We start from the raw sequence: 25273 nt of genomic DNA, 5'->3' as shown, positions 1-25273 counted from the left end.
GTTGAAGTTCCTGGTCTTCAGACCAAACCCTGAGAAGCAAGGACCTAAAAAGGACCATGGTGAAATCAGGAAATAGAATCTGTAGAAACAGGACAACCATGCCTGTCTCTTCAGCTATGATGAGGATTATCAATGACATTAACAATATGCCTCTGTGTACTGAACTTGTCCTCACAACAGTCCTGTCGGTGGGGCATGATTTCCATTTTACAGACAACAAAACCGAGACCCAAAGAAATCAGGTAATGTATTCAAGATCACGCAACGAGTTCCGCAGGATTCCCAATCCCAGTATACCAAGCCTATCTGTTGTGTTCCGTTGTGTGAGTGCTAGCCAATAGAAGACAGAAAATTCAGGTAGATCCCCCCGCAGAGGTTGGTAGGAAGTCTGGTTTTTATTCTGCCTCCGTTTCCCCATGAGAGAGGTGAAGGCATTGCCCCTGATCATCTCGGAGGCCTCTTCCACCTCTGACACCAGCTTTCGCTCTCATGGCTCCCACGTACATTCACAGCGCCTCACCGAGTGCGATGCATTAGCTTCACACATGTGGCAGACATTACATCTTGGCACGATCCAGGTTCTGGCTGCTCACATCTGCACTTGTGCTGATCCGTGCACGGTCAGAAGTCTATCTCTGTTTAAAAATCCCACGCTCAGTATAACAGGGAGAAAACAACCAACGGATTCCCCAAAGCATTGACATTCCAACTCAGTTGATGACCAGCTCACAGGTATCAGGGCGCTAGGATTCTAATCTCTCTTGGTCTCCTCCTCGCTTCACTTACAAAAATTGAGAAACCGAGACCACGAGCCTGATAGAAGTTTGAAGAAAGAGGGGAAAAAAATGAGTGATTTAGAATACATTTTATACAACTGTCCAAAATTTCTTAGTCTGCCTGAAGCTGCCAGATAAGCACTTAATTAATAAATTATCATATAATGACTCAGGATATATGATCTTGTCCCTCTCTGAACTCCCACAGCACACATTCGCTGCACTCCTTTGGGGCCCATTCACCATTTTCTACCAGGGATTGCTACGGTTTATGCAATTTTCATTGTCCCTATTCATATTCAGTATGGTTTCTGGAGGTAATCACATATGTAGGACCAGATCTGGGTTTAAGTCCAGACTTTGCTATTTATTAGCTGTATGCTTAGGCAAATTATCAACCACTCTGAGCTCAGTTTCTGTACGTGAAAAATGGGGAAAAAAAGTAATTTTTTTGTTTTGTTTTGGGAGATTAAATGAAATAATATATCAAAATGGCTATCATGTGCTGATTCTGGGTTAAAAGTAATTTGTGTGAGTGAGAAAGTGAGTGAGCGTGTGAGTAAAGCCAGCAGAACAGCGGTTTCAATATTAAAATATCACTCAACAGTTTGGCACATTTAAGTGTCCAGGGTCACACTACAAATGAGGTGGAAACTCAGAGTAGGACTATAGGTGAACTACGGAAAAGTCCAACAGCAACAGGAAATGTATGTTAGCCAAACAGCGAAGAACATCTTTTGCTTAATTAGAACCTCCACTGGCCTTCAGAAGGCCTACAAACCTCCTAAAAGTATAGACAGCATTCTCTGAAGATGTGCATTTTCTAATTATTTCAAAGATTCCCCTCAGTTTTTAAATATTCCATAATTTTCTTCCCTCTACTCCCGCCCCGTGCCTCACACACAGGCACCACACACAAATTAAAAACTACTGCCTTAGGCAAGTCCCTTGACAAAATCAAAGAGACCCGTCAACTGAGGGGGGAAAAAGATGTATTTAATTTTTAAAAGGCTGAGGGATGCAAGGGCACTGTTTAGAACCTCCACGGGCAGTAGAAGTTATGGAAACAGGCACTCCAAAGCACACAGAGACACTTCTGAATTCAAGGCCTGGCTCAGCTGCGAACTTGCCATGGGGCCTTAGACTAATCAGAGACCCATGAAAATCAGGAACGAGAGAAGCTTCGACATCATCTCTTGCACCCCTCCTTCTCCTCCCATCACAGAGATGGAGAAACTGAGGTTCAAGGGAAGGTCATGGCTTCACCAGAGTCAAAGCACATTGATGAGAGCCGGAATGAACTTCAGACTCAGTAAAATGATTTCCACACTCTGTATTTCAGTACTAGGAGGTCCAAGATAAGTGTTTAGATCCAGTGGCTTCTAAATTATCTTCTCAATGATGGATAATTACTACTCTCTTCTCTGGACCTGGAAATCTCATGAAAACATGAGTTTGGTTTTGGCAAAGATCATTCCAGCTGCTTCTCAGGCCCAGCCCAGTCCCATAAGAACAAAGCAGAGAGAAAGTCTGAAAGAATGAGAGACGCTGCTATTAATCTTGTGTAGCACTACACCTGGGAATTACAGGCCTTGAACTAGATTTCACTGTGTTGGCTATTACTCTCCTGTCCTCTTGCTTATCAATCCTTCATCTGTCTTCCCTTTATTAATGTTCCCAACTATGCACAGTAAACAGCCAGCTAGGAGCTCATCCCCAGCTTCCTATAATTCACTGGATCAAAAAAGGGCAGGAGGCGGGTGGAGGAAACAGTGGTGATGTCAGGGTCAAGTAATCTTTTACAGGAAAGATTACAGGGGAATCCATAGTCTCCTAATAAAAAACAGTCAGCAGAAGCCAGCCAGAATTCTCTACTCCATTGCCCCAAGGAATTAACAAAGATGCCTGGAATCCATTTTTGCTTTAAAAGCATCTTGCATCCCTGCATTGACACTGAGATGGGTTTTGCCCAAAAGACATTGGCCCTTTAAATATTGGGAACAGAAACGACGGTTTACAGAAAGAGACAGCTCTCCTGAAACAGAGCTACAACTATGGAGTCAGAAGAAAAGTTCTAGACCAAGATCTGCCACTAATATCTCAGACAGATCGGACTCCCTCCCTGACCACAAATCTCAGTCTCTGAAAGGAGGGAATCTGGCTCGATTGGTTCTTAAAGTCCCCTCTGGCTTTGACATTCTGACCTCTCCTTACAGGTCAATGACTCAACCTGGAAAAGTCAACAACAGAAGAGGAACCCATCAACATAACCAGGGGATAAGTGTCCTAGACCCTCTAGAAATGGACCCAGATTATGGAGTAGAAAAACAAGAAGGAAGATGGATTTTTGTTTCTCTTTTCTAACCAGAAACTGAACGTTGCTGGAGGTAAGGGATGATCCGTGCATAAACACTCTATCATGGTACACACAGAATTTAAGTCATAAACTGCTCTTCTGGTACATTAAAGAACCAAGGATAACAGAGATACCGACTTCCCAGCACTGGCTCCGTAAGCAGAGTCATAAGACTTTCCTATGACTTTGGAAAAATGACAGGAGGAGAAAGAAAAGACTGGCTAAGAAACAAAATCACAGACAATAGGACATTTGACTAGAAGTAATGCCATGATCAACTGGTCCAACTCCATCTGTTGTTAGATGCTGAAATGGACCCCTGGAGAGGGAAAGTGACTTGCCAAGGTGACACAGCCAGAGCTGGGATTAGAATTAGATTCTCATGACTTCTGCTTCACACAACATAACATAAAACACATGGCTTTGCTCCCCCAAACAATGCAATTCTATCCAGGTAACTAAGAAAATCATCTCATGTATTATAATATCACTGCCTCTTCCTCCACCTCAAAAAAGCAGTAACTGATTAATTTAATTTAAGGTACAGGAGGGCTGTTTCCATCAAATTATAATCAACAATTCACTCTAGCAATATAGACAAGTCCATGATAATTAATTCAGTATTATTCATCCTTGCTAATGAATCACCCGGTGGAAAACAAGGATAATCAACGGCCTACAGGAGGCCAGAAGCCTATTCTCGTTCAAGTACAGATCTTGCCTATTGAAGAACACTGGGTATCAGCTCTAAATAGTAAACAGGGTGCAGGGTTTCAGATTCCATGAAGCGCAGCTTTAAATAGATTTGGTTTGGAAGTGGAACAGGGAACACACCACAGTCAGTGGATCAACGTTGAAAGCGGAGAAAAACAATGATTACGCTCATTAAGTGGGTACCTGTTGACACATCTACTGTCAAGTCTAATTATTTACTTAAACTGTTATTCTTTCTTCATTACTGCCACCGATACCAATTATTACCACCAGATTATTTTAAATTTCTGCAGCGTGCCCTGAGAATATGTCCTTCTCTACCCTCCAAAGGTTATTTGAGCAGTTTTTATCCTTCCCTTCTCACACCCATCCCGAGCTCCAAAATACAGAGGATGGAGGGATCAGATATAGGTAAAAGTCGCCTTTCTCAAGAGCAATTGTTTCTTAACCTTTCAAGGCTTGTTTAAACTCCTATTTGTAGTTTCAAGATGTGTTCAGTGCAGAAGGGGGGGGCACACAGCCACTTTTCAAAGCTTACTCTATTAATATTTAACAACTGGTATTTGGAGAAAAGTTAATGAACTGCAGCTTCGACATGAACAACTCAGACCTCTTCCTAACAGAGCTACCAAAACTTTGATATTACATGTCTACGGAACATTCTTTTCTAACATATTTATCCACGGAAGTACAGGAAATATATCGGAACGGAATTTTTGCAGGAGTATTTTATGGACTAGAGAGGGACCAAAAGATGGGCAGGAGCCATTCATGTATTTTTGGCCACTACGGAGTTTTTTTTTGTTTTCTAATTTTTTAATGTTTATTTATTTTTGAGAGAGATAGAGATACAGTACGAGCAGGGGAGGGGCAGAGAGAGAGACACACACAGAATCCGAAGCAGCCTCCAGGCTCTGAGCTGTCAGCACAGAACCCGAAGCGGGGCTTGAAACCGTGACCAGAGCCGAGGTCAGATGCTTAACCGACTGAGCCACCCATGCGCCCCCACTTCCGGTTTTTTTTGTAACCATCTCTTTTGTAGGAATGAGAATAAAATCTAAACAAGTGGCTGCCATCCTGATCTAATTATAGAGGAGTTTCACAGGCTGTGCGTCACCCACCTTGTTTACACATGACATGTTCTTATTTGATGTGTGTGACTATTAGCTTTAAAAACCATATTAATGAATAAAACATGTTACTGTAATACCATCATTTCCACTCAATTCTAAACTGTTAAGTCCTACAAACATGGGGCACAGCGACAGACTTTAATGTTTTCAAAGGTCTCTGTAACTAAAGCCATGCTTAAGTTCAAGATCATAGAAATAACATACCAACACAATTACTGAAATATTCAGCAAAACAAATGTTTACAGTACTTTAAGTGCTGGTATAAAATCTTCTACAAAGTTGCTACAGTGCAGGGTCTGCAGTTAGGCCCACCATATTGACTGCGTCTCCTCTTTTTGGCGCAAGTCTTCTCATAGATGACATCGAATACAGCAGACCTAGCTGAGAAGTGCAGTTATGAGCTGGTTAGCCGCAAAAGAAAACTCACATCTTGCACATTTTGCAACTATTGTGCTTCCTTTGAATTTTTTTTCTGGCCTCTGTTTTCTTGACAAACTCAACGCAAATAACACTCTTTTGCCAAAAGTCTATCTCCTTCACACAGGTCCCCCAGAACAGTGGCATCTGGATGCTATGGGTCCTGAGTTTCAAAAACCTCTAACTCGGGGCGTCTGGGTGGCGCAGTCGGTTAAGCGTCCGACTTCAGCCAGGTCACGATCTTGCGGTCCGGGAGTTCGAGCCCCGCGTCAGGCTCTGGGCTGATGGCTCAGAGCCTGGAGCCTGTTTCCGATTCTGTGTCTCCCTCTCTCTCTGCCCCTCCCCCGTTCATGCTCTGTCTCTCTCTGTCCCAAAAATAAATAAACGTTGAAAAAAAAAATTAAAAAAAAAAAAAAAAAAACCTCTAACTCACTTGCTGTATTCTTAGGATTTTGTTGTCATCGTCGTAGCCTTGGATTATGTCATTTTGAGATCTTTCTGGTGAAGCTGAGAGATGCCCCCACCAACTAGAGTTTGATCCCTTCAAAGCCAGGTAGCATGGCAGCATAGTGTAATGAAAAATTCAGCCAGTCAAGGGCTCGGAAACTGGAGAGAAGCTGTCCTGCCACATGCTAGCTGGGGACACCAAAAGAGAGTAGATAAGAACACAGCATATCATGGACACGTAAATAATTGTTAAGTCTGAGTCTTCTGCGTTGCCCAGATCTTTGTGCTAGGACTTGAAAGGGAAAATTAGCGGTGCCTGGCTGGCTCAGTTGGTTGAGCGGCCAACTTTGGCTCAGGTCATGATCTCATAGTTCGAGAGTTCGAGCCCCGCGTTAGGCTCTATGCTGCCAGCTCGAAGCCTGGAGCCTGCTTCAGATACCCTTTCTTTCTGCCCCTGCTTGCGCTCTGTCTCTCTCTCTCTCTCTCTCTCCAAAATAAAAATATACATTAAAAACTTAAAAAAAAAAAAAAGAAGAAAGGGAAAATTAAATCAAAAAAAGATAAAAGGATGGCAGTTCATTGGTTTGGCCATTTTTCAGGTTTTGGTGCTCAGGAAATACTTTTGTATTTCTTCTGTTGGGAGTAAAATCAACTGTAAACATTATTGGATAACTTGCCCATTAGCAATTCTTAAATACGAAGATGCCTATCCTCTCTTACCTCAGATAACTAGCTCTTCAAATGGTCAGTGGACACCAGGTTCAGCAAACTGCTATGCTAGCGTCTGTAAATAAAATAGGTAAATGTTACTCTTAGGTACTAAGCTATATGTATCATTAATAATCATAAACTCTTCTATCTATATAGCAGTTTCTTGTTTTGCAAAACATTTTCACATTCGTCATCTTATTTCACTCCATAACAACCCAGTGAAGAAGCAGGAAGAGAATCATCTGTTCACTTCACAGGTGGGGAAACAGAAGCTCCAGGAGGAACAGAGAGAAGGAGAAGGGAACTAACATATTTCTCATGATTAACTTCACACACATACAGGGAATGAGTATCACTGTGTTCATTTTACAGATGTGGGAACCAAAGTTCAGGAAAGGCAGGTAACTTGCCCAACACTACACAGTATAGTATACAGCAGGGTATGAGTTTGGACTTTCTGGGCTCCACCTGTTGGCCCAGTGATCTTTCTTTTATATCTTAGTCTGTCCTGGGCTATTAGGTTGGGAAAACACAAACTCACTGACTTTATCCACTAGGTTGGGGGGAGGAGGGAATAATAAAATGAAACCAGCTATTTGATTGACATGAGAAAGCAGCAAAAACACATGGGATTTAGAGCCAGTCAGACTTGTCTTCCTCTTAACAATGTCCTTGGGCAAGTTACTTAAACTCTCTGAGTGTCAATTTCCTCATATGTAAATGGGGCTTATAATATCTACTTCATAGCCAAACCTCAGTTCAACTTTTTGGGGAAGATTTTCCTCCATTATTTCCTATCTGCAGATAATGGAAAGTGATGGTATACAAAACATTAATATTTCCTCGTGTGAGCCCATGTTTATCTGATCAAAGGACGATGTGATAAACACACAATACTAGAGAATACCTGAGGGGTGGGAATTGCCTTGATCCGTACGCCTAGTTCTAAAGCACCTCAATATTAACTATGTGTATCTCACATGGCCTCACCCCAACAACAACAAAGAATATGTGTTTCCAAAGACAACACTTGAAAACTGAAAAATGAAGTGTCCCCTCAAGCCCAAGAAGCAAGAGATACGGCCTTAGGTGAAAGACCTCAGGTACATCTCAAGTAATTTTAAAGCTTGTGCCTTTGTGCCTAAAGTTTGTCCCTTAGGTTCAGAGAGATGAAGCTTCCAACAGAAGACCAAGGGAACTGAATACAGTGGACAGATTTATTGAGAAGTAGGAGACTTCTGGGAAGTTTTATTCATCTATCCCATTTTCATATAGGACTCAACTAAGATTAAAAGTAGGGCATGGCTGATAGGATACTCTGCAAGACATTCTTGTCATAAGCCACCCAAATCAAAACATTAATCATCTTTGTGACCAACTTTATCAACAAGGAAACCAAACTTTAAAGATCATATGGTTAATATGGAGCAGGTAAAAATGCAACCTCAAATTGTGATACCAAAACCAGTAAGGACCCTTCTATTACATGATGCAGCGTCCCACTTGGGAGCATATACCATCTAAAAGTCGACTGTCAAAGCACCAAAACACATTTAGTATTGAGTCCTGCTTCCTTTGCAAGTGAAAGGAGACAGAGAAGACTTCACATCTGTGGTCTAACCAGAAGGTGACACATTACTAAGCTGGGGCAAAAGAAGTGTTCAATGCAGGGTTACCATGAAGACTTTCTCAGCTCTCCCCAGGGCAGTTTCAGAGATGCAACCTTCTTGGCAAACTGTCAAAACACAAGCCACAGAAACAACAGAAGCCAGTGCCCCTGAATTCTCTCTCGTCAATAAGTCTCATGTTAAACAGTAGAAAAGCTGAAGCCTCCTAGCTAAGAAGTTCACCGGCCCTCTTCATATGGTTGAATGTCATGTGTCCTCGGTAAACTCATGGGTATTACCTAATGCAATGGAGTTCTCCACTAGACCCATAAAGACATCTTGGACAAATGACAAACCCCACTCTAGCATGTTGCTAATAAACTCAGTTATCCTTAGTTGCCTCTGTATTTATGACCGCTGACCGAGACCCTGGCAGTCTGTACCCTTGGTCAAACCACCCATCCTCTCTCAAGAAAAACGTTCTCATTTTCAGAAGCAATTTCAACCCAAAATAAAGAAACTTGTATACTCACTATTTAATTTACAAAAATCAACCTATTAATTAAATATATACAAAAGCAAGACTCACCAGGCCTATTTGGAGCTGGTATAGAATAATTGATAATTTACACTCTATTTCAGGAAAACCAGGGGTGGGCAAATGAAGCCCATGAAGAAGAAAGAGAAGAAAGAAACATGGTGGGGAATAAGGAACAAAGGCAGAAAGGAATGGAAGGTTGTGAGAAATGAAGAGAGCAGAGACAACCATTCCAATAGGTTTTTCACAAACCACAGTACCTTCTAAACCGAAATCTGCACCCCAGGACAATTTTTAAGCAACACAATCCTAGAAAGATGAACTTAACATTACAAACACAACCAACTGACATCAGAATCACTGTAGCCAATGTAAAGATACCTCTTAATACTTGATATTTTACAAGTGCTATAGGACCAATGAGCATAACATGACAGAGCCTTGTAAAACCCTGAACTAAGAAAATTAATGCAATTAACAGGTAACTTGCTAGCTCTGTGTTTGCAGATATCCTTTCTGATTATGTGAGTGTTATTCTGAAAAGAAGAGCTGAATGAGAATTGAGCTCCTGGGTTCTGCTCTTAGCACTCTAATTCCCAAGTCTTTTGAATTAGAAATTGTATAAAATGGCTTTTTTTTTCCCACTCTTCATAGGTCTTGACCACAGTTATCCCTAAACCACTTACTTGTGAAAAGGCCAAAAATTATTTTGTCTGGATTTTGTGCATTTGCCTAAGTTTTAGATAGTGGTAGCGATGGGGTGAAAGGATCGGTAAGATCTGTTTAAATGAAATTATTTCCTTGTTTAAACTAAATCGTATACAAGATTTGCCTCAATTAAACAATGTCATAATCTCTAACATGATCATTAGGAATTCTATCTCTGAAAACAACTGAAATGTTAGACCAGGCCAAAGGCGTTAAGTAACAAACACTGAAAGGTTTCTACTCCCATCATCAGATCAGGTACGAAGAGCATTTTTAAATGCACTCCAGCACATTTTTAAATGCACTCTCTCACCCGCCACCCTAAGATACTTATCAAGAATACAACATATTCCATGGCTTATGAATGATTTGGTTGTCTCATTAAAGTAATGTTTGCCAGTATTTAATTGCTTCCCTCCCTGATTTTAATTTCCTCACCTGTCAGCATCTATCAGAGGCACTGAGATCTTCTGACATCCTGGCTGATTGTGTTGAAATTAATCAGATTTTTAAAAACTAAATTGCTTTGGCCTAAAGGTAATGCTCAGCTTCTTAATGTGATATTTATAAGGGTTCTATCAATGGAACTTATAATCTAGAAATTAAATGACAGGCTTTAGGAGTCCTAAGGAAAAATATAAGTAGCTTACACATTTCCAGCACTGGACTTCAGAAGGTCAGTACTTTAAAAAAAAAAAAAATCAATCAACAAGTGTTTACTGAACACATAGCACTTGCCTGCAGTCACTTTTGGGCTAAACGGGAGACAGTGAGACATGAAGCTACCTTAGAAAGCTTGGAGAAACAGGTAAAAATTAAGTTGAACTCATTTCGACTGAAGTCGCTGACAATCTGGTCAATCAAAAGGTGTATTTTGTGTGTACAATTGTGACCAGCTACATACATTATGCTCTCACACAGATTAATGATTTTATTCTTCATCTCAATCCAGTGAGGTGGAGTTAGTGCCATTGTTAGTAATAGCAGCAATATTCCCATATGACAAGTAACAAAGCTGAGGCACAGAGTGGTAAAGGGACACAGTCCTAGACGCCTCGTTATGGGCAGACCTGGTCATGTGATCTAGAGAAAATCAGAAAATACAGCATGATCATCTTGGAATAAAAAGAGAAAAATTCTTTGCAAATCCACCACACGTAATTATTCAATGATAATTCTTGTGCTCTTATCTATCAGTGGCAGTGCTTAAGACACTCAGGAAACCCACAAGCATAAGCTGTTCTATAAGAAGTAAATGAAATGAAGGATTGAGAAATACTTTGTAATGTATCATATTATCATGAGATTATTTTTTCTGTATATGTGTTACTATTGCTATGGTGGGAATGTGGAAATAGGCATCCTTGTGGTAATTAGGTCCCAAAAGCAAACCTGTAATATCATCACATCTATCTTTCAGTTATTCTGTTGGTTGTAAGACCCCTAAAAGAAACAGAAGTATGAAAAACATTGGATTCATACAATTGGAGGGAAGAAGAGAGTCAAGGGTAACACAAGCAGTTGGGTTTCACACAACTGGCTTAATAACCAAACACAACCTAAACCCTTGTAGAGGTCTTATCTTCCCGGGGGACTTTAAGACCCTTACTCAGACTTTAAGTACGTCCCCTGCTGTGAAGCTTTTCCCAATCTAGAAAGGTTTGGGGGAAGCAGCCCATCTCATAATGCCTGGATCCATATCTAAATCACTAAAGTTAATATACTGTCTTATCATTTTTATTGATTGTGTGCCTTGAGGAGAGAAATCTTTGTCTAACTCAGTTTCTTGAACCTCAAATCCAGAATCTGATCTTGAGTACTCAAGAATATGTTCCATGAATGAATGCATGAATACATAAAAACAGAGTTTTATGTAATTCCTAGAGCACGTAGCTCAATGCGTATCATAGAAGCGTTCAGTAAATGTTTGAATTGACATTAATTGGACATTTAACTTAAAAAATGTATTATTCAACTGAGTAACTCTAACAGCTACTGAGTGAGGGGTTCAATGAGGAGTTAAGTAACATGCAATGACCCAGTCATCATTAACCCATTAAAGGGTGAACAAATGTTTTCCACAAGAGGAATAATAAAAGCTGAATATACAAGTAAAGATGTAGGCAAGAGTTGAGAAAATTCATGTAGATAAAAACAGTATTTGTCAAAAAAATGTTAAGTTCTAGACAAACTTGCAAAATAAAAGGGGACATGAATCAAGAAGAAACAGGTTGTTTTTTTTTGTTTGTTTGTTTGTTTGTTTTTAGGATTGTAGGTATGAATAAAATCTAAAAAGAAAGGACTGGAGAAAGATACGTAGAGAGAGAGGGAGAAATTCTTAAAATAATGAATTCTAAAAATCATGTCATGTATATAAAAAAGAAAAAGAAATCACTGGAAACAATCAACAAAACTCAAAGACAGCCTACTGACTGGGAGAAGATATTTGCAAATGGCATATCCAATACAGGGTTAGAATCTAAAATATACGAAGAACTTGTATCAACACCAAATAAACCCAAACAATCCAATTAAAAAATGGGCAGGAAACATGAACAACCATTTCTCCAAAGAAGACACACAGATGGCCAACAGACACATGAAAAGATGCTCCACATCACTCAATGTCAGGGAAATGCAAATCAAGACTGCAATGAGATAGCATGTCACACGAGTCAGAATGGCTGAAATCAAAAACACAAGAAACAAGTGTTGGTGAGGATGTGGAGAAAAAGGAACCCTTTTGCACTGTTGGTGGGAAAGCACACTGGTGCAGCCACGGTGGAAACAGTAAAAAGGTTCCTCAAAAAATTAAAAATAGAATTATCATATGATCCAATAACTCCACTACTGGTTATTTACCCAAAGAATACAAAAGCACTAATTTGAAAAGATATATGCACCCCTATGGTTATTGCCGCATTATTTACAATAGCCAAATTATGAAAGTAGCCCAAGTGTCTATAGATATATGAATGGATAAAGACGAGGTGGTACATACACACATACATATATACACCCAAGAGCATATTGTTTGGTCACAAAAAAGAACAAAATCTTGCCATCTGCAACAACATGCATGGATCTAGAGAGGATAATGCTGAGTGAAGTAAGTGATTCAGAGAAAGACAAATACCATATCATCTCACTCATCTGTGAAATGGAAGAAATAAAACAAATGAACAAAGAAAAAAAGAGACACACCAGGAACAAGACACAGACTCTTAACTACACAGAACGAATAGAGGGTTACCAGAGGGAGGTGCTTTGGGGGATGAGTGAAACAGGTGAACGGAATTAAGAGCACACTTATCATGATGAGCACTGAGTAATGTATAGAATTGTTGAATCACTGTATTGTACACATGAAACTAACACTGTAGGTTAACTATACTGGGATAAAAATGTTTTTTAACCATTGGAAAGATCAAAGACAAAAAGAGTTAATCAAGGTAAAAGTAGTATTTATTAAACGCACTGTGTTTCTATAACTGAGCTAAACATTTTGCATACTTTACTCCTTAAAAATATTCTCAGAAGTCATTACTATATCCATTTTGCCTCTGAATAAACCAAAGCTCAGAACAATTAACTAATCTGATTGAGTTCCCCACCTAGTAAGTTATGGTACTAGAATTTATATCCTAGCTATTTTTCTTTAATTATTGAAGTACAGTTGATACACAGTGTTTCATTAGTCCCAAGGTCACAACATAGTGACTAGACAACTCTATAAATCATGCTAACACGTAGCTACCACTTGTCGCCATGCAATGCTATTACAACACCATTGACTATATCCCCTATGGAGATCCTATCTCTCAGACCCACACACTCATTCTGTTTCCAGTATGTAACAAAGAAACGCACCTAAAAGAGAACTTCAGAGGTGAATGGCATGGCAGAAATCTAGCAAGTGATGTGAACACAGGGACGGGATAAAGACTATAAGCATCCAAACCTGTTTAAATCCTAAGATAGAGGTAGCAAGAAAGGAAGGGGATGGAGGGATTATAGCTACCCTTGAGAACCTGGGGACTGACGGCTCATGCACGTTACACTTGTGCAAAATATGCAATGCTAGAACTCTTAGGGCTGAAACAGTGAAAACTCCAGTTCCTGAGCAATGGAGAGGAGAACTTTAAAGTGATGGGCATTGAGGAGGGTACCTGTTGGGATGAGCACTGGGTGTTGTATGGAAACCAATTTGACAATAAATTTCATAGTATAAAAATAAAAATAAATAAAAATAAACAAAAATTAAAAAAAATAAAAATAAAATAAAATGAAATAAAATAAATAAATAAATAAATAAAATAAAATAAATAAAATAAAATAAATAAAATAAAATAAAATAAAATAAAATAAAATAATAAAAAACATGAAGCTGCCCAGCAGTAGAACAAACTGCTTCACAAAGAATTGGAAGTGCCCAAGTAGAGGCTCAATGGCCATCTGTCAGGGAAGGCATGCGTAACATCCTGGCAGTGGGAGGGAGTCAGCATTAGAAGATGGGCCACTGCAGCTCTGTGTTTCAGAGATTTAGCTGCCCAATGCTGAGAGACAAACAACAGCTCCAAGCTCCAGATACAAATTTGAAGAATGGCCTTTGAAGAAGAGACCCCGGGTAAAAATAGCATCCATACAGCACATCCATGGGGCAGCAAGGATATGCCAAGCACGAGACAGTCCCCACGCTCAAGAAGTTCAGACAAGGCAGAAAACACATTTCGAAAAGTTAAAAAAGATCTGCTGGGAGGCAGTTTGGGAGCCTCATAAATGGCTAGACAAAGCCATAACCAGAAGTCTCAGAAAGAAAGAGGAAAAGCTAAACGGTTCACAGGAAACTAAGTTTTATGGAAAGAAAAGAAGTCATCGAAGGCTTAAGTTTAGGGAAGAGCTGATTCACAGAAGTAAGCAAAGGTCAAATCAGATCTCACTTTTGGGTAATCAAAACACACATGGAGGAAGAAGCAGAAGAATGTTAGAAAACAAAGTTGAAAAAAACCAAAAGCTCACCGGTGGGAGAGAGCAATGAAATGCTGGGTGAGGAATAGGAAAGAAAAAATGAGATCGTTCAAAAGAACATTCAACATATTTGAAAATGAGAGAACAATCCATTTGAGAGTGTGCAAGCCTACTTTCACAGTCTACCAGATTCATTCACTTTCAAACACTGCAACCTGTCTAAACCCGACCCCCCAAAAGCTACTCGAGACAGGAGAGAGTTATTGAAGAGAAAACATGATGTCTGGGTCCGGTTCAATGGCCTGTCTCGGCAACCGTCATTACAATTTCAGGCTGAGCAGTTTTTATTGAAGAAAACAGATCGCATAAAATATTAACACAAGCAAAAGCAAAGGTAAAGGGCAATTTGTATTGGACGACCTCCCTCCCACAGGAAGGAAAAAAAAAAATAAGGGAGAGAATTTTAACATAAAAGTGGGGAGGCAGGGGGTGGTCCCGTAAGATGACTTCTCTGTGACAGTGAGGATCATGGGTACGTAGGCAGTTTCCTTTGCTGTGACTGCCAGCTAATCCAGGTAAAGAAGGAAGTGGCCGCTTCAGCCCAAACTCCCGGAGTCTTTTCTCCCCCCACAAAGCTGGGATTCTAAACCAGAAAATGGACAAGCACTCAACTGCTCCTTCAACTTCTCTCAGGTCTTGCCAAAGACAAAACCTGTTCTGTTTAAAAAGGCAGCAGTGGTCACTATTGAAAAGCAGGAGAGTGAAGAGCGGTGCGGTGGTGAGCACAGAGTGTGGAAAATATGCAAAAGGTTTAATAAACACACCGAAAAAATATATGGAAATCTTCCCAAATAAATACAATAATGATATACCTTTGACATCGCATATTCACAAAAGAAATTCAGAAACATCTACCTTGAGATCCCGGAGACTGGTACAGGAACTCAAAAGAAAAAACAGGAACACACTAACACCTGGATTCTTGCCCCAGCTCAGCCGCTAACCAGCGCAGCGGTCCCGGGTAGGTCGCTTTCAGCTCCGCTCGCCTAAAAAAGCCAGAAGACAGGATTAGATCAGTGGCTCTCAATGTGCATGATGCATCTTTTTCACAGTGTTGACATCTGCGTCAACGGTGCGAAAGCAATCAAGAGTGGGGCGGGGTGGGGGGACATGGCCAGAGTCTTCACAGGAATCAAGCAGTGGCACCAAAATGTCCCGACAGCTGCTTCACTTTTCACCACCAGGTACCCACAGTCAAGGGAACACGGGGCTCGTTTCATTCAAAACTGTCCTCCATGCATTAAAAGTTAATTTTATTAAACTCAATCCTTGAACACATATCTTTTTAATATTCTGTGTGACAAAATAGAAAGGAGGCAAGAACATCTTCTGCTGAATCCCAAACCACAATGGTTGTCTCCAAGAAAGGCACTTGTGTGACTGCTGGAATCGAGGGCTGAGCTAACAGCTCGTTGCACAGAACATCATTTTTTTTTTAATTTTTTTAACGTTTATTCATTTTTGAGAGACAGAGAGAGACAGAGCATGAGTGGGGAAGGGGCAAGGAGAGAGGGAGACACAGAATCCGAAGCAGGCTACAGGCTCTGAGCCATCAGCACAGATCCTGATGTGGGGCTCGAACCCACGAACTGCGAGATCATGACCTGAGCTGAAGTCGGACGCTCAGCCGACTGAGCCACCCAGGTGCCCCAACATCATTTTTATTTGGAAGAATGACTGACAAATTGTGGTCATTCAGACTTGGTGATGACAAACATAAACCAAGAGAGCCTATCATTTCAAGGAAAACAATTAAAGGTATCTGTTGCCAGTGATAAAAATCAGTTTTCAAGTGAAAATTAGAACTTCAAAAACCCTGCATCTGCTATTGTATACTTGACATATTCCTAATAATTAAAATATGTTTTTGATGAAAGCAGTGGCGATATTAACTAATGGGATTTTTTTGTTGTTGTTACGGAATGAAACTTATCGATATTTGAAAGATATGCATAACTCAGTGAACCCGTATTTTCCAAATGAGCAATCTATGGTGTTACACAGAGGTGTGGAGCGATTCAAACTGAGTAGAAGACCAATGAATTTTAATATAACAGAGTATAAAGAAATTTATTGATACGATTTCAGGTTTCACATTAGGAAACCACCACTTGTCAAGTTTTAGTGTAGTATAAAAAAAAAAAGAAAATCCACAATTATGTCCTTTTTAACTTCCTTTTCCAATCCTTTTTATAAATAACTTCTGGATTTTCTTCCTAAACTATAGTCACAGCATATATTTGTGACAAATTGCCATTTTTCTCACTACTTTTTTTGTGTGTCTTTTGGAAAATGTACTTATTTTCATACAGCTTTCTTTAAAATCTTTTTTGTATTTCTGTTTTAATTTCTTTTTTAGGATGTTTCTTTCTTTCTTTGGAGAAAAAGAGAGAGAGAGCACGTGAGCAGGGAAGAGGGGCAGAGGGAAAGAGAGAGAATCCTAAGCTCAGTGTGGAGTCTGATGTAGGGCAAAATCCCACAACAGTGAGATCATGACCTGAGCTGAAATTAAGAGTCAGAGGCTCAACCGACTGAGCCACCCAGAGGCCCCGGCTTTAATTTCTAAGATGAATATCCTTACTATCACTCACATAAGCAAAAACTCATGCTGAGGAGTGTAGAGAGGTCCTGAGACCAAACCACTGCACTTAGATGGGACTTATGTATGCTACCTTCCTGCCCAGTACCCATCTTCTTTGGTTCTAAACCATTAGGGAAGACAAAGAGTGGCTCAGCTCTACTTTCAGACCCTGCTATCTGTTTACCTTTATGTAGAGGCCACTTCAGTGAACATTTGGACACATGAAACATCTGTACGACTTCGCCATGGAGTAGGCCATTTGTTAGTAACAAATACTGATTGTGAGCTTTCCATGGGGCAGGCACTGGTTAATAGAGCCCTCAGATCAAACTCCAGACTCTACTACTATTTGAGGTACGTATACTCTTTTTTTTTTTTTATTCATTTTGGGAGAGAAAGAGCACAAGCAGGGGAGGGGTAAGAGGGAGAGTGAGAGAGGATCTTAAGCAGGATACACAATCAGCACAGAGCACAACACGTGGCTCGATCCCATGACCTAAGCTGAAATCAAAAGTCGGATGCTCAACCGACTGAGCCTCCAGGTGCCCCTAGGTATGCTCTTGGTCAAAATACAGAATCTCTCTAAACCTGTTTTTTTTCTTTTATGTTTATTTATTTTTGAGAGAGAGAGAGAGAGAGAGAGAGAGAGAGCATGAGTCGGAGAGGAGCAGAGAGAGAGGGAGACACAGAATCTGAAACAGGCTCCAGGCTCTGAGCTGTCGGCACAGAGCCCGACGTGGGGCTCGAACTCACCAGCCGTGAGATCATGACCTGAGCTGAAGTCGGACATTTAACCAGCTGAGCCACCCAGGTGCCCCTACACCTGTTTTGTTTTGTTTTGTTTTGTTTATGTGAAATAAGAATGGCAATAGACCTACATCTGAAGATTATTGTGTAGTTCCACTGAAATGATCCATTAAAAACCTTACTATACTCAATGTCTAGCATACAGTAAAAACTCAAGAAATCTTACCCATTGTTATCACAACTAACATGTCTCCCATCGCTTCTAGGCCTTTTGGCTAAGATCAAGTGTACAACTGACATGTCTCTTGCCATTGTTTGCCATGTACATGAAAGAAATAAAAACAATTTAACCATACAGGGACTCAAAATCTATCTCACTTGCTGATACATTCAGCTCCATGAAAACTCAGAGGCAAAAGTATCCAGGAGTCCTTGTTTCTCATCCCAAAAGTAAAAAAAAAAAAAAAAAAAAAAAATCTGTGGCCAGGAATGGAAACAGGGTTATAATAAAGACGAGGCACTGCACTGGTTTCCAAACTTTCTACGGTCAAGAGAGCAAGCAGTTCAACCCCAGTGTCGTTCTCAGCACTACAGTGAAAGGTCAAAAGACAGGAAGTGAGAATCCAAACTTAGTCCCTGATCAGACAAGAGATGAGATTTTTACTTTTCCTTTGTTTCCACAAAAAGTCATATTCATTTCATCTCTTTACCCCATGTAAAACCCAGCAGGAAAAAAGGCTGGGGAAAAATAAGGATGCTTGTTAATCTGAGGTCAAACCAAAAGAAAAAGAGATGCCCTCATGCTGCTAAGAAAAGATTGCATGTAGGAGAGAGGAGGTACTTAATAAAGCGATTTCAATTAAAAATATAATCTGAAGGAACAGACACATGCACGCTTACCTACAATTTCTTTAAAAAGATATAAAGGAATTAATCATTAAACTAGTTACACTGGTGAGGCTCAATTTCATTTTTAAAGAAAAATAAAACAGGATGCTACCTTTATTTTACTTTCTTCCATCAACTCTACATACAACCACTCAAGTGTCAGTATCTTACTAGCCTGATAAGACTTTTAACTGCTGATTTAATAGAATGATGTAAGTTATGCTTCCAGAATAATGTATAGAAACGATTATGCCCCCTTAACAGCACTTGGATCTTCAATCAGGAAATTCAATTTTAGCTGCAAAACTATGTTTTGGCAAAAGTGCAATTGAACTCAGTGTACTTGTCACATTTCTAAATATACTCCGGTCACCATGACAACAAGGGAGACTGATGGATCGCTTAAAAGAGTACGGTATATTTAATTGTCAGCATTTTAAACTGACTCAGAAAAATGCTGTGTGATAGGGTCTACTCACCATGGTTACTGCCGGCTGAGTCCATAATAATAAAAGGCTCACATACGCACATCGACAGCGTGCGCTCAAAGAACGTAAAAGTCATTAGGCCCTGTATTTCCAACCACGCTACGCACCAAACTTAAGGCTTTCGCAAGGACTTGTTCTTATTAAGGTACCACTCAAGAACCCCACTCCCAGATTGTCAGCATCTGCGTCTGTACCCCAGGCCGCGATAGCAAATCCCAACGCGAATTCCAAAGCCTGCTCCCTCTCTTAATCTAAAGATAAAAATGAACGTAAGGCTATTTTCTCCTGGAATGGGGGATGAGATACTCTTTCTCTCTCCTTCCATGTGGACTTGTTCCCCATTGACAATCTTCTGGGGTCCACACATATCCCAAATAACCATTTCCGGAGCACCACTCCTATGCCTGTGCGGTCAATCTTCTACAGGCTGGGAACAGAATGGCAACAAATAGATACCGTTCCCCCATTTGGGGAGCTGACACCCTAAGAAAGGAGGAAGACAAAGATACAAATAATCCATGAAAGAGAAAGAAATAATCCAAATGAACTGATCCATTAGAGTGCACTACATACAGAGCCTAGCATATAGTAAGCACTCAGCAAATCACCCTCCTCATTATTATACCAAAGATATTTCTCACCAAAAGAGTTTGCAATATACAAAAGGTAAACACAGGCATAGTGACCATGCTTTCAGAGAACCATAAGTGTTGTAGAGAACTTAAAACAAGATAATAGGAAACAGCAATGGGGAGGGGACAGGTGTGCTACTTTAGCTGTAGGTTAAGGAAGATCTCTTCAGGGAGATGACATCTGTACTGAGCCTAGAATGAAGACTCCAAGTCAGCCATATGCAGAATCAGAAGAAGGTCAAGTGAGAACAAACTTGGCTTATACACGGGATAGAAGGGAGGTCAGTGTGTCTTTAGCTTACTGAGTAAAGTGATGACGGAGTGACAGATAAGGGAAGCCCAACTCACATTGCCTTGCAGGCCACTAAAAGGTCTTCTGAATGTTTCTAGATACCATGGAAGTCACTCTGTGGCAGGGGGGGAGATATGATCCAATTAACAATTTCATAAGATCTCTTCACACGGTAGGGAGAAGGGCAACAAAGGGAAATCATAAAAGTATCATGACCATTTCAGAGAGTCTATTGTCATAGTCCAAATAATGGGTGGTGACTTGGCTTGAGTCACTATTCTCCTACCCCAGTGCTTTTCTGCAGCCCCATGCTTACCCTCTCGACCACCACTTGCAAGAGAGGCGCGAAGAGCAATCAGAAACAGGAAATATTCCAGGGGCAGAACACACACACGTTGGCTAAGCAGGTACTTTGAGCAGATGAGTTGGATGAAGGCCCTACAGCATGACGGCATATGTGTCCTGTGATTCAGCAGGTCTGGAGGGCAGGGGAGGGGGCTTGCGATGCAATATTTCCAACAAGCCTCAAGGCCTGGTGGTGGTGCCGCAGGCCCAGGAACCACACTCTAGAACCAGGGTTCTAAGGGAGCCTGGAGACGGGAACACCAGGATAGCAGGAGGCAATGAGAGCTTGGCTCAGGGTAATAATAACAGGTGGAATAAGGAAGAAGGGAAAAATCCCAAGAGAAGTAGCAGAAAAGCTACAATCCAAGACTTGGCAAGAGATAACGCATGGAAAATGAAAAAGAAGATGGTGGAATTGATGTGGAGCTTTCTTTCATTGTACTGTTCACTGTGCAGCGTTTCCATCTGTCTAGTGAAACCGCTATCACAATGAATACTTCCTGTGGCCACAAGTCTATCCCTGTAAGACAGGGCCAAGGAAACGATTGTGGCGACAGATAATAATAAGAACAATAACAACAACAATCCCCATCCTTAACTGAGAGCTCCTTCTGTGCCAGGCACCTTATAGCACGCACGATCTCCAGTTCTGACAACAACCCTACTCCTCCCTCACAGATGCCAAACGTGACATCCAGACACATTATGTAGCTCGCCCAGAGTCACTCCTGCTTCAGCCGGATTCAAACACAAGAACAGACTGTAAGATCCGTTTCCTTCACCCCCATGGTGCCTATGAAGTTGAACCTAGGGGAGAATCACATGCCCACTGGAAGCATCCGTCCTCAATGTCAGGGTTCCCTTAGGCTCGGACTAAGTCTCAAGACTGCAAGTGGCAAAAGTTGATTCATGGACTCTAGAATCATAAGAATAAAGTACACAAAGTCGAGTGGCTGGTCTGTAGCAGAACCGTGACTCATTTCATAGCCTGAGAACACAAATGTGGCTTGAGTATTTTTATGCTCCCGCTCCAACTCACTGTTCTGTACCCCTACTCCAGAGCGTCTTCCGTGTCCCCATTCTTGCCTTCTCAGCTTTATTCTGCTTTTTCTTTACAACTTTGTCTGCACAGAGAGTAACTGCCTCCCTACACGATGATGGTTTGGAGTGAGAAAGAGGCCCTTGTTTGTGAAGATGCATGGTGAACGGTAGTGGATATTGACAAGACATCAGTAGATAAGAAAGACGAGCTGAGACATTTCCCCAGCCCAGGAAGTGGGTAAGAAATGAGCCACAAGATCTTCCTTCTAATCACCCACACTGTGCTTTCCCAGGATGATTCACAGGTATGGCTCCACAGACCTGACAAAGGGGACCATCGTCAGGAAGATGAAAGGATGTTTTTATGCCTGCTCTCGCTTTTTTTTTATTTGTTCCTTCTTGAGTAATAACTATTAATTGTGCTATGCGGGCAGTGCAGAGATGAGTCTACCGGGAAGCCAGCACAAATCCATCAAGTGCTTTTAGTCCGAGCTTTTTAGAAGCAATTGCTTACCACATTCTCCCTGCTCTTTTTCTCAAAGCTAGAATTAAAGTGGAATTTACCACACAGTTACCCAATGCCCTCCTCCCCACCTCCAAAAAGGAGACAGAAGATGGCTATTGGTCTATCACCAACAAAATCACAAGGTGTAGGTGAAAAAAACAACTCATTTAGTGTTTACAAAGCTGACCTTTTGGTCCCTAAAACAGGTACTCCTCTTATATTAAAGTATGACAACCCTGTGTAAGCAGATACTGTCCAATTTGGACAGATGAAGAAATTAATGCTCAGAAATGATATGTTATTTGTCTAGAATCCAACAACTAGGAAACAGAAGAACCAGAAAGTAAACACAGGTCTTCTGACTCTAAGGCCAATCCTTTCTTCCACCCATACCAGCTGCCTCGCACACACTTCCAAGAGAACCCATGCTTCCATGCTGTTCGGCAAAAGAATCAAAGCTTTAAATATTTCTTAGAGGGGCGCCTGGGGTGGCTCAGTCGGTTAAGCATCTGACTTCGGCTCAGGTAATGATCTCACCATCTGGGTGTCCGAGCCCCATGTTGGAATCTGTGCTGACAGCTCAGAGCCTGGAGCCTGTTTCAGATTCTGCGTCTCCCTCTCTCTCTGCCCCTCCCCCACTCACGCTCTGTCTCCCTCTGTCTCAAAAATAAATAAACATTAAAAGAAATTAAAATATTTCTTAGAAATAAGGCTGTATATTGGGGCGCCTGGGTGGCTTAGTTGGTTAAGCGTCTGACTTCAGCTCAGGTCATGATCTCACAGTCTGAGTTCAAGCCCCACATCAGGCTTTGTGCTGACAGCTCAGAGCCTGGAGCCTGCTTCAGATTCTGTGTCTCCCCTCTCTCTCTGTCCCTCCCCTGCTCACATTCTGTCTCTCTCTCTCTCTCTTTCTCTCTCTCTCTCTCAAAATTTAAAAAAAAAAAATTAAAAAATTTAAAAAAAAAAGAAAGAAGGCTGTATTCTTTAAAAAGAATAGAAGATAAAATAAAATCAGAAAAAGATTTATTTGACAAATATGCACAATATCCCAAAAGGGCTCTTTTAAGAGGTCTTTTCTAGGAATAGTAAGCAACAAAGCCATCATAGATTCTTTAAGGCTTGCCTCTAACCAAGGCAACATGTTTTTGACTAAAGTTGGATTCAGGGATCAGTTAGGATCTGCACCATGCCTAACATGGAATCATGGAAGCTCTTGAATTTCCCAGCACAGGATTGTGGCCAAAGAACATCTAACAAAGCCTGTGCCCTCACCCAGCCCCAGGGCTTGCACAAAAGAAGAAAGAATTGGGGGACAAGATATAATGGAAGACTGAGGGCCGGTAAGGCATAGGTTCACACAGGCTCTGGCTCATTATGAAATGGAAGAAAATTTTTTTAAAAAAATGAAAAGTTAATATAGTCCGAGCTTAAAATCATCTCTCATTATTATTCCCACATCTTCCATGTTATAGGTAGATGTTAGAAAGGATCAAACAAGGGAAAATAAGAATAATCCAGTCTTTAGGGCTTAAGATATACTGTCAGACCAAGGTGAGGATGAATGTGTGTAAGCAGCATCATTTTCTGTCTCCCCTTACCCAGAGGGGTGGTGAGGTTAAGCATTTTGAAAAGATTCTTTATCATAAGCAGAGCTGACAGGGACACCTGATGAGAATGGTAATCAAATCAAGAAGTAAATAAACACTCAGATCAGTGTTCTTTAATTTTGGTGGCTGACTCGGGAAGAAGGGTTGCCTTATAAAGGTACATATTTCTCTCTTCCAACCATAAATACAGGGTAGCTTCATAATGTTTTCTCTTTTTAAAAAGTTATTTTGTTTCTCAACAAATGCCAGTTAACCACCTTCTATGTGCTAGTTAATGTGTGGTTTTGGGGAAGGAGATGGCAGCAAGAGAAAAGGACACCATCCCTATTTTCAAAGAGCTCAGAGTCTGGTACCTAAGGCCAAGCACAAAATGTTGTGATTTTTTTTTTTAAGTCAGCAAGTTATGTTCTCAATTATGAAAATACCAAAATGTCAGATTCTTCTCCAGTCCAAGCAATAATGTAAAATGAGCCAATTCTTCTGAATCAGATTTTTTTTAATGAAAATGATGACTGCTGAAGCTTTTCCCTTTAATGCCAACATTATTAGAACTCGGGGAAGAACACAAGGTCAATTGACTGCGCTCCATATTCTTCCCAGGCTCAAACCACGGAGCAATAGAAATATAACGTGACACGTGCAATTCTAAAGGCTCCTAGTAGCTACATTTAAAAAGAATAGAAGAGAAAATAAAATAAGTAGAAAAAGATTTATTTGACAAATATGCACAAAGTATACAAATCTATACAAAATGTACAAAATAATTGTATTTGTATAGCCACATTTCAAGTGCTTGGTGGTCACATGTGGCTACCGGCTATCACACTGGACAACACATCCCCAGCCTTTCCTCAACCTTCATCTCCCAGTAAGTGAACAAAGCAAAACGTTTGGTGGGGACAGAGAGACAAGTTTTACGACAGGCACCAAGAGACACAGACTCGACCCAACCCATCTAATATTGCCAATTATTCTTCTCAATCTTAAATCTCACGATCAAGAGATTCCAGGACACTGGCTCCACCCTGTATGTGAGGATGAAGAGAACCAAACAAGACCAAGGATTGCTACCAACAAAATGGCAACTTAGCCACGCTACCCCCTGGCATGCCGATATCATCACATACAAGGACCTGAGAGCCCACCCTCAAACTTTTGCAGTTTGAATCAAGGTCCATTTTCCCACTCTAACCATAAATATTTCCCTTCCCAGCTTCCCTGCACATCATCTGAGAATAAATAGGGTATGCAAAAATACAGTAAAAGTGCAATGCCTTAAGAGGTAAAGCTACCAAAACAGAGAGGTGAGGATCCCTTCTTCACCTTTTCAAACCTTTTGGTCTGTGGATATGGAAGATTCTGTTCCTTTGTCAAATGATAAAGAGCTCTCCCTCCATCACTCTCCATACTTCTTCCTCCACGACAGGAGGAGGGGTGATTTTATCTGACTGGTAAATGGCATTTTGTAGTTTAATTAATCATGTTGTGCCAATGATAATCTCTTAGCTTTGATAGATGTATTTGGTTATGTAAGATACTACTATTAGAGGAAGATGGGTGAAAGCTATACACAGACTCTGTTACCAGTTACTATTCCTAGTTACTATTTTTGTAACTCACCAACAGCAACACAGTAAAGATTACTGGGGATGAATCCCCTCAGGCTGCTTCCAGCCAAACCAAAACTCTATCAGGAAAAGAGCTGACGACA

At 40.8% G+C, this 25273-nt stretch overlaps 1 protein-coding gene across 11 annotated transcripts in view; it reads right to left on the bottom strand.

Moving 5' to 3' along the window:
* The window catches only part of LPP (LIM domain containing preferred translocation partner in lipoma), a 677058-nt gene that overhangs the window by 495719 nt on the left and 156066 nt on the right, over positions 1–25273 (bottom strand). For 10 of the 11 annotated variants that reach the window (XM_047874816.1, XM_047874813.1, XM_047874824.1 and 7 more), the window contains 2 exons: positions 15292–15422; positions 6565–6628 (listed from right to left, as the gene is read on the bottom strand). The gene's annotated coding sequence lies outside the window, so the exon portion shown is untranslated. The remainder of the gene's footprint in view (positions 1–6564; positions 6629–15291; positions 15423–25273) is intronic. The other variant, XM_047874823.1, reaches the window with a different exon arrangement.

This window comes from Prionailurus viverrinus, chromosome C2 (genome assembly GCF_022837055.1).
Source record: "Prionailurus viverrinus isolate Anna chromosome C2, UM_Priviv_1.0, whole genome shotgun sequence".
Taxonomy (NCBI): Eukaryota; Metazoa; Chordata; class Mammalia; order Carnivora; family Felidae; genus Prionailurus; species Prionailurus viverrinus.
This window is presented reverse-complemented; position numbering and strand designations above follow the sequence as displayed.